The sequence below is a fragment of the Macrobrachium nipponense genome, chromosome 49, assembly GCF_015104395.2.
Source record: "Macrobrachium nipponense isolate FS-2020 chromosome 49, ASM1510439v2, whole genome shotgun sequence".
In the NCBI taxonomy this organism is placed as follows: domain Eukaryota; kingdom Metazoa; phylum Arthropoda; class Malacostraca; order Decapoda; family Palaemonidae; genus Macrobrachium; species Macrobrachium nipponense.
In genome coordinates, this window is record NC_087224.1 from 5,087,963 (window position 1) to 5,102,137 (window position 14,175).

At 37.4% G+C, this 14,175-nt stretch overlaps 1 protein-coding gene across 5 annotated transcripts in view; it reads left to right on the forward strand.

The window, feature by feature from the left end:
- LOC135205284 (uncharacterized) overlaps positions 1–14,175 on the forward strand; it is a 290,446-nt gene that overhangs the window by 121,660 nt on the left and 154,611 nt on the right. Inside the window, exon 2 of one of the 5 annotated variants that reach the window (XM_064235668.1) lies at positions 13,736–13,792. The exons of the other annotated variants lie outside the window; for them this stretch is intronic. The gene's annotated coding sequence lies outside the window, so the exon portion shown is untranslated. The remainder of the gene's footprint in view (positions 1–13,735; positions 13,793–14,175) is intronic. 5 annotated transcript variants of the gene reach the window in all.

The window sequence follows — 14,175 nt, forward strand, 5'->3', positions numbered from 1 at the left end:
AGTTAGAAGTCCACATACACATATTCAAGGGCATACTTAAAAGTATTAACTTGTAGTGAAGTTATTGTTGGCGTTTACTTGACGTTTGAGGAATGAGATACCATTACACTTGACCGTTCACTGGGAGGGGAGACCTGAATGCCCAATATGCTACAATTACACAATTTTACACATTTTATTACAAATTTTACCGTTGCACTTTTTGTACAGGCCAGCTCACGACCACAGCAAACAAGAGACAGGCTTGCGACCCCCTACCAAAGTATCGACGAATGAACGTTCTCTCACACAACCTTTCGACACCAATGCTTCCTCGTCACTCAGTCACGGCTCACGCCATGGGGCGTCTTATAACGAAGACCTACCTACCTTTTAACAGCCATTGTGCGTCGTATGAACGATAATTGTGTAGCTACGATAATTTACGTTCATTGTTTTATAGTTATTAGCGGTTGTTTGAGAACGGCGATGAAACGTAAACAAAACAATGGTTTTCCTTTTAGCTTTTGTGAAACCTAGCTTTGATAACTAAAGAAAGGAATGTATCTCCGAATTAAGTTCCGCTCAGCAACTGAAGTCAGCGGTGACGTCGGTAAAATGCGATCAGCTGATCATTTGTAAACAATACTAGAATACAAATGGCGCGTCATCGCTCTGTTCATATATTGTAATACAATCATACAAGATGCAGTATGATTAGATACAGTAAAACACGTTTTATTTAAATTATAATATCGTTCTCAATACAACTATTATTCGAATTTTGCAAGAGGATATCGATCAGTGTAACAACCTAACTGAGGTAATAGTCTCTCTCTCTCTCTCTCTCTCTCTCTCTCTCTCTCTCTCTCTCTCTCTCTCTCTCTCTCTCTCTCTCAGTCGGTGTGTATATTTATTTTTGAAATAGGATTAATAGTTTATGACAAGCGATTCTGAAATCTCGCAAGACCCCCATTTTGAAATCTTCCTCTTGAAGGCGTCGTCCGAGATATTTCAAGATATTAAATATCTCGTAAATAACGTTCAAGTTATGCTAGTTTTTTTTTAAAGGGGTTATACAAAAATGGTATCGGTTCAACTCGGCATGAGCACCATATTTAACAATGATTACTTGAGCCTCGTGTTACATTCTGAATCTCGCTGACCTGGGCAATTAGAAGAACTATCTAGAAAGAATGATTTCATCTGGAGGACAGATTTGCAAACTGACTGAAAGCAAAAGACTCTCAGGAAGTGGGCGTATACTTATACACGAAAAAAAAGCAACATATATGGCATGTTAGATGATATTAAATACCTCCTAAGACAAGGAAATCTCACACTTATGTGAGAAGAGTCGAGGCATCTGAACAACAGCAGAAACAGCAGCCAAGGAGGGATCCTAGAAAAAAAAAAAAATGTCGAGAAATGTATAAAGAAAATGGAAGCATTCGCGACGAACTCTCCTGAATCACACGCATCCTCGTATCTCGAGAGGGTGGGGTAGGGGGAAGGATAGATAGGGTAGGATGCTGACCCTTCATTCCCCCCCCCACCCCCCACCCCCACCCCCACCACATCCCATGCGCTGAAGTACTCTCTAGGGCCTCTCTCTCTCTTTGGCGTGACGTGAATAATGACTGTGGGCTTGGTAACGAGGTGCTCTCTCTCTCTCTCTCTCTCTCTCTCTCTCTCTCGTCTCTCATCTCTCTCTCTCTCTCTCAGAATGAAGTGGCTTTTGGCCTAAATTCTAAAATTCTATATTCCAATCTAATCTTGAAATATTCTCTCTCTCTCTCTCTCTCTCTCTCTCTCTCTCTCTCTCTCTCTCTCTCTCTCAGAATGAAGTGGCTTTTGGCCTAAATTCTATATTCCAATCTAATCTTGAAATATTGTTTCTCTCTCTCTCTCTCTCTCTCTCTCTCTCTCTCTCTCTCTCTCTCTCTCAGAATAAAGTGGCTTTTTGGCTAAATTCTAAAATTCTATATTCCAATCTAATCTTGAAATATCTCTCTCTCTCTCTCTCTCTCTCTCTCTCTCTCTCTCTCTCTCTCTCTCTCTCTCTCTCTCTCTCTCTCTCTCAAAATGAAGGTTCGAAAGTAACTGATATTTTGTTTTTTCGTCACTCTTAATACCGACATGTTTTAAACTGCTTCGTCTTTCAGGTCGCATTCTGAAAATATAGCAAGCATTGTCACTTGCTTAAAATGTGACCCATTTTCCAAAGAATGACCCACATCCAGCGATGTGATGTTTTAGAGTTGTGACTTAGTGGAGCAGTGAGGAACAGATTGTGAACTTCAAAAGTCAAGGACTTAGCGGAGAGATGGACTTAACTTTTAAAGGTCATAGTGTTGATGAAAAGTGTGTAAACCTCAGGGCTTCATGGAGGTGCAGACAGAGTCTGATTTTGAGAGATAAACATTGTTCGTGGAAACAGTTTCTGAATCTGAAAGATCAGTGCTGCTATCTATTGAGACACGGGGGAATGAGAGCCTCGGAGCTAAAAGTCTTCATGTAAACACAGGGAATCTGACCCCCACCTCAGAGGTCAAGGTCTTCACGGAGGTGCAGTCTGAACTCTGAATTCAAGATATTTACAGAAACTTAGAGATTCTATACTTCATTGCTCAAAGTTAAGGTCTTCATGAAGACAGAAGTTCTAAACCTCAAAGATCAGGTCCTTATGGGGTCAGAGGGGAGTATTAGCCTTGAATTATGGACACGAAGGAATCTTAAAACCCCAAAGGCTCATGATATCATGGGGATTTAGAAAAATGAACCACCCATATAAATCAAGGCAGTCATGAGATCACGTGGGGGGTTGAAACCCTGAGGATGAAGAGCTTCGTGGAATCAGAAATATTTGATCTCAGAGGTCAGGGTCTTCATAACAGAGTTTCTTGTCCAGGACTTAAAAATAAAAACCAGTTAAGGAGGCAGAAATGGAAAGGTTTCATGAATTGTTTACGAAAGAAGGAAGATGATTGCAACTCACTTGCTACCTTAGAAAAAACGGCATGAGTTTTGGCGACCTGCTTCAGAATCCGTGCTTTTCACTCTTAACACTGAGTACGCGACCTACATTTAACCAAAATAGATGCGATCAAACGCGACAGCTTTATAATGTATGGATGAGATTAAAATGTCAGTTACGAAACCCATTCCAGGTAAGAAAATGTCACTGGGTGCCATTTCAGGTGAGGCTGCTTTGAAGGTCGATGCCACGATTTTCTCAGTGAGCCCTGTGTAAGGATTCGGTTGGTACCACTGTAGGCATTACTTTTATAGGTTCTTTGCAGCATCCCTTTGGCCCCTACTGCAATCCATCTTACTTTCCACCTGCTCCTAACAATTGTTGCATGGTGCAGCTGCAAGGCTTTCCTCCTGTTACACCTTTAAAACCTTTCTACCGTCAGTTCCCCCTTTCAGTGTTGAATGACCTCATGGGTCCTAGCGCTTGGGCTTGGGCCAAAATTCAGTATTCCATTCCTATATTCCATTCATTTGTGTAAGGATTTGTTGTACTACACATAGATATAATTACTGATATGTAAACATCAAGCTTTGTATGTATGTAGCCGAATGGTCTTGAACATCAACTGCATGTCGTGGGTGGGTACTGTCGGGTGTTCGAATCATTTAAGCACCAACCATTTATCACTCACAATGATTCCCCTTCGGTGACATTCCCGAAGTAGCGCGAATTGGATTTTAAATGACATTCATAGCTTAATGTTTGTATATATAAAATGTCACAGTGATGTGATGAAAATGTCTATAAGGGGGGATAATTCGGTTTGGTTTGGATGATGAGAATAGTATTAATAATGCCGCACTATAGATTGAGTCATAATCACATAGCGTTAAAAAGTTTTCCAATTTTCTTTGTGCTCTTAAAGTTCTAAAGCTTTCCCCCATGATTACGTTAGCGAAGACAGTTTTGCGCTAACATGGAGGTGGTTTTATGAACACTCTGGACGAAACAGCTATAGGAAAATCTTGATGGTGTTATTTTCCTACGTCCAGACGTAGTCAGGGATCGTTAGAATTCCAGAAAGTGAAGTTCTGCTCTTAACTTTAATTAAATTTTTGCCGTTGTAGCGAGTACCTTGATTGGCAATGGCCGGTCACGGAGTTTTGTAATGGCTAAACTTGGTGCGTCGTTTCACTGGATTGGTTTTGGGTGCCATTTTTCTTTTTTTTTTGTCAAGTTCCGCCAGGGAATTGGGTGAAAGCCTGATTATTGTCAGGCTGTTTGTGTCAGCCCCGGGGGGGGGGGGGGTTTGGGGGGGGGGGGGGGGGGGGGGGGGGGTGTTCGTTCCAGTTAAAAAAATCCTCCGTAGGGATTTAGTGCCATCAGTGTACCTCAAGCGGTGCACTGTAGGCATTACTTGAGGTTCTTTGCAGCCTTCCATTCGGCCCTCTAACTGCAACCCGTTTCATTCCTTTTACTGTACCTCCTTTCATATTCTCTTCTTCCACCTTACTTTCCTCAACCCTCTCCTAGCTGTCAATTTCCGTTTCGGCGCTGAATGACCTCATAGGTGCCAGTGCTTGGCCATTGGCCTAAATTTTATGTATTTCAATTTTCAATTCGATAAATAGTGCAATTGTTGATCGGTGAAAATATATGTTTGTTTGTTTGTTTGTCTGGTGTTTTTTTACGTTGCATGGAACCAGTCAGTGGTTATTCAGCAACGGGACCAACGGCTTTACGTGACTTCCGAACCACGTCGAGATTCGTGAACTTCTATCACCAGAAATACACATCTCTCACTCCTCGATGGAATGGCCGAGAATCGAACCCGCGACCACCGAGGTGGAAGGCCAACACCATACCAACCACGCCACTGAAAATATATGGAATGGTAATGAAACGGACAAAGTGAGGTGTTGACAAAAGTACTTAATGTGAAGTTAATTAGACAAAAGTTAAATTTGCAGGTAGATTGATTTGGCCTTGTACTTATAATTTTATATGGAAAAGTTTCCTTTTAAGATATATCACAAAGATAGCTAGGGATTTTTTCATAATTTTATAGATATACTTCCAAGAAATATTAAAAACTATTCTATATAAAGAAATGGTTTTTGATAGAAGAGACATAACCGATATTTTTCATAATATAAATATACATCCAAGAAATATTAAAACTATTCTATATAGAGAAATATTTTTTGATAGCACAAAGATAATGCTGATTTTTTCATTTTTAAAATTTGAAATATTAATATATTAAAAACAGTATTCTATATAGAGAATTATTTGTTGATATAACAGAGATAACTGATTTGTTCATAATTTTATTAGTAAACTTCCAAGAAATATTTAAAAAACAGTATTCTATGAAGATAAATAATTTTTTATATCACAGAGATAGCAGATTTTTTCATGATTTTATAAATATACTTCCGTGAAATATTAAAAACAGTATTCTATATAGCGAAATATTTTTTATATCAGAGACAACTGATTTTTTCATAATTTTGTAAATATACTTCCAAGAATTTATAAGTTGATTTTTTCACAATTTTATGAATATACTTCCAAGAAATATTAAACTGATTTTTTCATAATTTTATAAATATACTTCCAAGAAATATAGAAAACGGTATTCTGTACAGAGAAATATTTTTTTATATCTAAGCTAACACTGATTTTTTCCAATGCAAAACCAGGGGAACTTTAAATTATAACCGACAGGCTTCCAATGTCCACCATTTGCCTGAGGGGCGCCTCAGTGGCGTGGTGGGTTTGGTGTTTGCTTCTCACCTCGGTTGGTTGCGGCGGATTCTCGGCCATTCCATTGGGAAGTGAAGAATGTGAACCTTGGTTGATAGAATTCACTTCGGACGTGGTTCCCGGAAGTCACGTCAAAGCCCGTTTGGTCCCGTTTGCTGTAACCATACTGTTCCAGCTAACACTGATTTTTCCATTGTAAAACCAGGGGAACTGTAGATTATAACCGACAGGCTTCCAATGTCTACCATTTGCCTTTCAGGACGAGGGATTGACAGACTATGCCTTGCATGCAATACTCATTTTGCATTTGCAGGATCAGGCGCACATTTTCTCTTTTGATATTTCTGGTCGGCGTTTTTTCTATTCTTTGATTACTGCTCCTGACGTGTTGACCCGAGTAAATAACCAATTGGAGGGAATGAAGGATTCACTCAAATTCGAAATTTGCCGATGGAAGGGATGTATTGAATCGCCTCTAGATTATTACCTTTTTTTTTTTGATCTGGCGGTTTTTTTAGGCATTAATAGACACCTCACGGGGTGCACTGTAAGCGTTACTAAACGTTCTTTACCAGCGTCCCTTCCTCAGTCCCCCTAGCTGCAACCCTCTTTCATTCGTTTTACTGTACCTCCTTTCGTATTCTCTTTCCTTCCGCTAACAGTTGATTCGCAGTGCAACTGCAATATTATTTTTTACTTCTTATCAGTGTCAATTTTCCTTTCCAGCGCTGCATGACCTCATGGGTCCCAGTGCTTGACTTCTGGCCTAAACTCTGTAGTATTCGATTCCATTCCAGATTTAAGCCCCTTCCACGGCAATTTGAAATGGGAGTCCCCCCGAAAATAGATTTTTTTTTTATCTGAATTGGGAAGACTCCTCCTCCTCCTCCTCCTCCTCCTCCTCCTCCTCCTCCTCCTCCTCCTTCCTCCTCCTCCTCCTCCGTTGACGTGAAGTTCACTCTCGACGTGTTTCGGAAGTCACGTAAAGCCGTTGGTCCCGTTGCTGAATAACCATACTGGTTCCATGCAACGTAAAAACACCATACAAACAAACAAACAAACAAACCACCTTCTACCGTGGATTTGAGGACATATCTATATATATAAATGTATGTGAGTGGGTGTTTTTGTGTACAGATATACATACATACATAAGTTTACCAGCACTTCAATAGAAACACTTTCAAAATCAAATGATTGTTGAAGCTTTTCCAGGGAAGTAACACTTACACTGAAAGCGACCATTATAAAAATAAACGGTGTCTATAGACAGGTAAATTGACATCAAAATAGACTTGACTTTTACAGAGTCTCCGAAGTAACCCGACACCACCGGTCCCCTTTTTCCAGAACAGGTAGAAATTTATACGGATACTTTCGCCGGAAGCTTTTGAACTTTGATAAAGTGTTCGACGGGGGACGTTTGTTTGAGTTACAGCTCTCTGTTTCTCTCTGTCTACACGGCCAATTAAGCGCGGGGCCTTCTGCCGTCAAAGTGGGTAAAAGAGCCGTGTTTTGTGTTTTGTTTTCATTGCCTTCGTATCCGCTTGCTTTCCTTGTTGTTTACGGAAAAAAGCAGCGAGATTCTGCTGTATAGGTTTTGTTACCCCCGTACCTGGAAATAGGTAGGGGGGCGTGGCTGTTCCCGTACTTTTTACGAAACGTTCGTTGGCCCTTGCAGATGACAGGAGCAGCGAGAGGCTTAGGTGGTATAGTAGATTCACATCAGCCGTGCATTTGATGTCTAGGCCAGTCCCTTACGACGCTCCTCATTGGCTGTTGATAAGCCAATCGCAGGGCTGGAAACTCTCCGTTCTCTCGAGAGAGTTCACATTGGCAAAGATGTGTGTCCCACCTCTCTTGAGGTATACGTTTGAAAGACGTATCCCTCAGAAGAGGAGGAACACACATCCTGCCTATGTGAACTCTCGAGAGAAACTGAGAGTTTCCAGCCCTGTGGTTGGCTTATCGACAGCCAATCAGGAGGAGCGTCGTCGTAAGGGACGGGTCTAGACATCAAATGCACTGTTGATGTGAATCTACTGTGGTAACCCTTTCTTCTGCTTGTTAGCTATTGGCTATATATATATATTATATATATATATATATATTTAAAAATCACAGTAGATGCACGTGACTTCATTAAATAAGCGAATACCACAGGAAAATGATAGGCAGAAATCCAAGCGCTTTCGTCTTTACGAAGACATTGTCAAGGAACGAATGTGTATTCGCATATATATATATATATATATATATATATATATATATATATATATATATATATATATATAGTGTGTGTGTGTGTATTTACATGTGTTTTCAGATAAGCCACTATCTCAGTTCAGGTTGAGAGTCGGCAAGTTGAATTTCCTCATTATCATGGTTGATTAAGCGTTTATCTTATCATTTTTGCCATTTCTTTTAAATTTAAACCTGTCAAGTATTAGGGTACGCAAATACATATTTTCCAGTAATAGTAGTGTCAGTATTATGGTGTTGCTTCTTCGTTATTTTTGTTCTCTACTATATATATATCTGCATTATCCTTTTGCAACCGTAACTCGTATATTGCCAAAAAACATTGCTTGGAATACCTTGGAAAAATATTGCCATGATCATTATAAACATTCCCTAGGGAAATAACCCTGGGATAAGATATCTTCTCATGGGAGTGGTAGCATCTTCGTTGCATGGCAGAGAGAGAGAGAGAGAGAGAGAGAGAGAGAGAGAGAGAGAGAGAGAGAGAGAGAGAGAGATTCTAAAACTATTTCAAGATTAGATTAGAATACAGAATTTAGTATTCTTCAATGGTCAGAGAGAGAGAGAGAGATTCTGAAACTATTTCAAGATTAGATTGGAATACAGAATTTAGTATTCTTCAATGGTCAGAGAGAGAGAGAGAGAGAGAATCTTTCTCGAGGCATAAAGGGAGACTTGTCAGTATGGTTAGCATGGTAACAACCTTAAAACGATTAACTCTTAAGTGTGTAAGTTGATGAGGAAAATTTTTTGCTCGCGTTGCCTTGACAACCATTTGCATCTCTGCTCTGTGTTTTGGATGGTTCAGCCTCCTTCTACGTTGTTCGTATTTCCGTTGGTCTTCTCTCTCTCTCTCTCTCTCTCTCTCATACGCAAATTTCTGCCCTCCTCCTGAGTTGCTGTAACGTAGATCAACTCCCCCTCTCTCTTGTGCTCATAAACTGGGGCGCTCTAAAGTGATATTGCAGAATCTCTCTCTCTCTCTCTCTCTCTCTCTCTCTCTCTCTCTCTCTCTCTCTCTCTCTCTCTCTCCTCGCATTCTCTTGATAAACCTCATCTTTTGTCCTGCTTGCTGTCTCTTTCGTTTATTGAGACCATCTCGCTCCGTTTCGTTGCACTTTTCCCAAAATGATTCCAGGCCCATTAGTTCCTTTTTGGGCCCCCTAGCCATCCACCCACCCACCCCAGCGGAGTACGTGGTGCGGTGGGTCAAGAATTCGCACGACACTGCTGGCTGGCTGGTGGTGGGGCACGTCTTCCAGTTCCAGAGAGACTCCAGCAGAGCCAGTGGCCCAGTGTGAGCCCAGCGCTCGTGGTGTTCGGTGGGTGTAGAAGCGTTCCCCCGAAGAAGGTATCGTCGTCGGCCCGTCTTCTCCTCGCTCGGTTTTGAGTTGCCATCTCGAGCGGAGCTAGGGACGTTGATTACCTCTTGAGTTATCTCAGTGAAGTTACGAAGAAGTTGATTACTCCTGAGTTGTCAACTGGATGAATTCTCAGAGACGTTAGTTAAATTCGTATATAAGTGCTTATCCTCTCTAGATCTTGTGATTTTCGCTCTTGGTAATCGGTACAGATTGAAAGTTATTTTACAACACCGTCACTGCAGGCACATTGAGTGAATGTTGTTTTAAAACTGTAACGGGAGTTGAATCTAGAAGAGATGAATGTGGTTCATTAATACATTATACTGTCTTGCTTTAAATTATTTCGTTGTAGTGAAAACGAGTATGACAGCTAGTGATTTTTTTGAGGGAATTGCTATAAATGTCTTTTTATGAGGATAATTGACAAGATAAATTATTAATGTTGGCTTTAGAAGTGATGTTAAAACACTTACTGACTGAAAACCAACTTCTTAAACAGATTTATACATTGTTTTGTATTTTTTTTTATATATCTCAGGATTGATTCATATTGATTTCCAAGACGAAACAAAATGAAACATTTCCTGACAGTTGTTTATGAAGGTGGCATTTCCGATTGATTTAATTCAGGTTCCTCAAAAAAAAAAAAAAAACGCTTCAAGTTCCTTATTTGACTCGGGTATATTGTGAAATTGTTAAGTGTGCTCTTTTCTAAAAAATATTTTGATCAATTTATAATTACCAAAACTGGCGTAACAACTTTTAGTTTATTTACTCGTTCTGATTTCCTTGCTATTTGCATCAACGTGATTGACTGACAGACTTACATACGATGCAGTGATACATTACTGATTTACACCCTAGTTTTTATATATTTTTTTCATTTTTATGTACACGATTTCAGTGATTCAGATGCAAAAGTCATATAAGTTTTTCCTACCGATATTTTTATGCAATCTTTGTGAAAAATGTACTGAATAATCTGTGACGCTGTGATGCGTAAGTTCCGTCGAACAGAAAGAAATATTTCCGGGTTTGTGTGTCTGTAGGTACTGGTTACAACGAAGGTAAATAATAATCACTGTAATATTAATTTTTTCTCATATTTGCTGGCATCGCTACAGTCACAGACATTTTTTCATGAGCCATAAATATATGAAAAAATAGATTTATAGTGTTTTTTAAATTATTTTTCATAAGACATGAACATGTGGAAAAAAACATTTATAGTGGTGTTTTTTATTCATTTTTCATAAATGAATATATGAAAAAAAAAACAATTAGTTTTTTTTATTAATGGTGAGAGAAAAATCATTAGATGATTTTTTGTATAAAGAGGTTGTATAAATGGAACATTTGAAATAAAAGAGTATCGTTCAACAGTTAAATGGAATTGTCTGTTATGGATTTTTCCATTTTAGAATTCAAGTTATTTTGATTTATCGAATTCTGAAAAGTTTAAAGGGAACTCTTAAGGTAATTATGTACATTGAAAATAGATAGTTTTTTTTTATTTTTTTTCTACCCAACGCATACATCTTTAAAAAATGAATTCAGAAGACGCTGATTCTTTTCTTGGTGAATATTGAATGAATGTATTCACCATCGGAAACGGATTCTTCAAAATGATTCTTTTCTTGGTGAAAAAATGAATGAAATTATTCACCATCGGAAACAGATTCTACAAACATATTCTTTTCTCGGTTAACATTGAATGAATTTATCCACCCCCGGAAACGGATTCTACAAAATGATTCTTTTCTTAATGAACATTGAATGAAATTATTCACCATCGGAAACGGATTCTACAAACTGATTCTTTTCTCGGTGAATATTGAATGAATGTATTCACCATCGGAAACAGATTCTACAAACTGATTCTTTTGTTGGTGAAAATTGAATGAATTTATCCACCATCGGAAACGGATTCTAAAAACAGATTCTTTTCTTGGTGAATATTGAATGAAATTATTCACCATCGGAAACGGATTCTACAAACTGATTCTTTTCTGGGTGAAAAATTGAATGAATGTATTCACCATCGGAAACAGATTCTTTTCTCAGTGAACATTGAGTGAATTTATCCACCCCCGGAAACAGAATCTACAAAATGATTCTTTTCTTGGTGAATATTGAATGAAATTATTCACCATCGGAAACGGATTCTACTAACTGATTCTTTTCTCGGTGAATATTGAATGAAATTATTCACCATCGGAAACAGATTCTTTTCTTGGTGAATATTGAATGAATGTATTCACCAACGGAAACAGATTCTACTGACTGATTCTTTTCTTAGTGAAAAATTGAATGAATTTATCAACCCCCGGAAACAGATTCTACAATTTGATTCTTTTCTTGTTTAAGAATTGATCAGAGTAATTATTGGAGGGGTTTGGGTGTTATAGATCTCAGAAAACAATTCCGTAAATTCTCTTGTTAACGTAAAATAAGTTCGTTAATTCTCGTGTTAACGAACGAAACTGAATTTAAAGGGATTTCTTATTTTATGCGTCTCAGTCTTGCATTCATTTTCTGTTTTTTGTAATAGAATAACCTTTAGTGTTCGTGTGCTGTTGTGAAGGTTATAAATGCTCTTGCTTTCTTTTCACAGTTTTTTCATTCATATAATATAGTTTTCTTCAATGCTTTTCGTAATTAATGGGTAGATATTATTTTTCATTTTGAAATTTCTTTTATTCTTTATTTTTAAATTTCTGATATTCTTTTGTTTTTTAATTTCATATATTATTCATGTTTAAATTTCTGTCATTATTCTTTATTTTTATATTTCTGATATAATTTTTTATTTCAAAATTTCTGTTCGTATTCTTTATTTTTAAATTTCTGATATTCTAAATTTTTAAATTTCTGTTATTCTTTATTTTTAAATTTCTGATATTCTATATTTTTAAATTTCTGTTATTCTTTATTTTTTAATTTCTGATATTCTTTATCTTTAAATTTCTGATATTTTTTATTTTTAAATTTTAGATATTACTCTACTTTTTATTTTTAAATTTCTGGTGTCATTCTTTATTTTTAGATTTCGGATATTCTTTATTTTTAAATTTCCTATATTTTTTAATTTTAATTTTTTAAATTTCTGATATTCTTTATTTTTAAATTTATGATGTTATTCTCTTATTTTTAATTATCATAAAAAGCATATGTTTCGACATGCTTATGTAAAGTAATATGTATACTTTACTGAATATTTTAATTAATTCCTATTCAATAATTCTCTTTCAACTTCTTATATGAATTATTTACTCAAGGATTTCACTGAATATATTATTAATTGTGGGGCGGGGGAGAGTTTAAATCCTCTCCCTCACTTTTATAGAATTTATTTTCGTTACTGATTATTCTCCTTGTTCGTGGTGCTCCCCCCCCCCCCCCCCCCACCGATCTTCAATGCATTGGAGGTGGGGGGAAGTTAGCTTTGTGTGGGAAGGTGTTTGAGGGGTAGGTACTTGAAGAGGAGGAGGCGGGGGGGGAGGGGAGGGAACGGTCTTTTCATTTTCAAGGAGAAGCGTTGAGAGAGAGAGAGAGACCCCAGACGCCTCCATTGTCGCTGGGATGTGTTACTCTTTTGCTGTGGTTAGATTTCGTTTTCCTCCGACTATGACACACAACACACACACACACACACACACCCCCCCCCCCCCGCGAGTTCTCACTACGGCTCCTCCTGTTTCCTGCTTTGTTAGTTTGTTGTTTGTTTGTCAGTTTTTTTTGTCGATTTATATTTTTTGTTTTGTTTCTCTCAATTTATGCTTACTGTATTTCGTTTGTCTGCTTTAGCTCTCTCTCTCTCTCTCTCTCTCTCTCTCTCTCTCTCTCTCTCTCTCTGTTACTTAATTATTTGCCATGGTTTGTATTCGCTTTTGTTTGTTTGTTTTGTATAGTTTTTTTATTTATTTTTTTTATTTCGCCATTAATATTTGGCTTATTGCATTTCCGTTTCATCTCCCCTTCTCTTATATTCATGCTCTATGATTATTTTTATTCAATTTTATTTTATTGGTTTTTGTTGCTTTGTGTTTTGCTAGGTGTCATTTGGTCCCATCTTGCATTTGTTTCTACGTACATATTTACTTGTTTATAGCATTTGTTTTTGCTACTATAATAATATTCAACGTTACTGTACGTAGACCCGTACTCCTTATTTTATCTTATGATATACTTACTCACCATTTGTTTTGTTTTCATTGCCCTCCGTTGTCAAAGGTTAGATTTTACCAATTTATACATATTTTCTTCTGTTAATTTCTATGTTATGAAATCTCTTAAATCCAGTCACCATTTGTTTTCATCACGCTCCGTTGTCTAAGGTTGAATTTTGCAAATTTATGAATTTTTTTCTTCCTTTAATTTCTAGGTTATGAGATCATTTAAGCCAGTCACCATTTGTTTCCATTACGCTCCGTTGTCTAAGGTTAGATTTTGCCATTTTATACATATTTTCTTCTGTTAATTTCTATGTTATGAAATCCCTTTAATCCAGTCCACATTTGTTTTTCCATAACCCTCCGTTTTGGTCTAAGGTTAGATGTTGCCAATTTATACATATTTTCTTCTGTTAATTTCTATGTTATGAAATCCTTTAATCCAGTCACCATTTGTTTCCATTACCCTCCGTTGTCTAAGGTTAGATGTTGCCAATTTATACATTTTTTCTTCCTTTAATTTCTATGTTATGAAATCTCTTAAATCCAAACGCTGCTGAGTTGCCCTTTGTTTTTTTTGTTTTGATGGCAGCTGCTTTGAAGGTGTTATATCGGTATTGTTCTTTTCCGTTGTGACTTTTGATGTGAACTT